The sequence below is a fragment of the Silene latifolia genome, chromosome X (genome assembly GCF_048544455.1).
Source record: "Silene latifolia isolate original U9 population chromosome X, ASM4854445v1, whole genome shotgun sequence".
Taxonomy (NCBI): Eukaryota; Viridiplantae; Streptophyta; class Magnoliopsida; order Caryophyllales; family Caryophyllaceae; genus Silene; species Silene latifolia.
This window is the reverse complement of record NC_133537.1, coordinates 89,575,537-89,576,386: the sequence shown is the minus strand read 5'-3', so window position 1 is coordinate 89,576,386 and position 850 is coordinate 89,575,537. Positions and strand designations below refer to the sequence as shown.

At 44.6% G+C, this 850-nt stretch overlaps 1 non-coding gene across 1 annotated transcript; it reads left to right on the top strand.

The window, feature by feature from the left end:
* Nucleotides 1–522: 522 nt before the first annotated feature.
* Nucleotides 523–629, top strand: LOC141625723 (small nucleolar RNA R71). Its single transcript, XR_012535488.1, has one exon. It is a non-coding gene; the product is annotated as a small nucleolar RNA R71 (small nucleolar RNA).
* Nucleotides 630–850: the final 221 nt, after the last annotated feature.

Sequence of the window (850 nt, the reverse complement as noted above, 5' to 3'; positions counted from 1 at the left end):
TGCTGCTTATGAGGGGGCACATAACTCTGCTGCGGCTGCTGCGGTGGTGGACCCGGATTAAGGACATTCTGGTTAGTCCACCTCAAATTAGGGTGGACATTAGAGGAATCGGGATAAGTACCCGTCTGCCTATAATGTTGAAAGGCAGCACATGTTTCATTTGAACTAGTACAAAATTCCGAAACATGTCCCTCTCCTCCACATCTTTTGCATGTAAAAGGACCGTCTGAAACTGCATTAACTTTATATATCCCTCCTTTTTGGGATCCCCCAAAATCTATCTTGTCGAATCTCGCAGTAAGGGCTTCTATTGCAGCTACAGCAGGAGATTCAACTGATCTTCTCTGATTTCCTCTAGAATTCCCATGCTCAGCTTTATGGGTGGCCAGGTCATCGATGATTTTCCACCCCTTTGTCTCACCGCTATTTTCTTAAAATCTCCCATTAGCTGCAGCTTCTAGGATAGCTCTCTGATCATCATAAAGACCATTATAGAATTGGTTGCACAGAAACCATTTCTCAAATCCATGGTGCGGAATAGTTCGCACCAGTCTCTTGAAACGGACCCATGCCTCATGAAAATCCTCGTCAGGTTCCTGTTTAAAGCTTGTGATCTGAGCTCTAATCGCATTGGTCTTCGATGCAGAGAAATATTTCTTATAAAATGCTAGGGCCAGCGAATTCCAATAAGTAATCTCGTTAGCAGCTCGATCCAGATCTCGGTACCATTCCCTTGCAGCATCACGAAGCGAGAATATGAACATCATCTCCTTTACCTGGTCTTGTGTCACACCTGCTGGTGGGGGTATGGAACAACAGTAGTCAATCAATGTCTCCATATGTTTAGCTG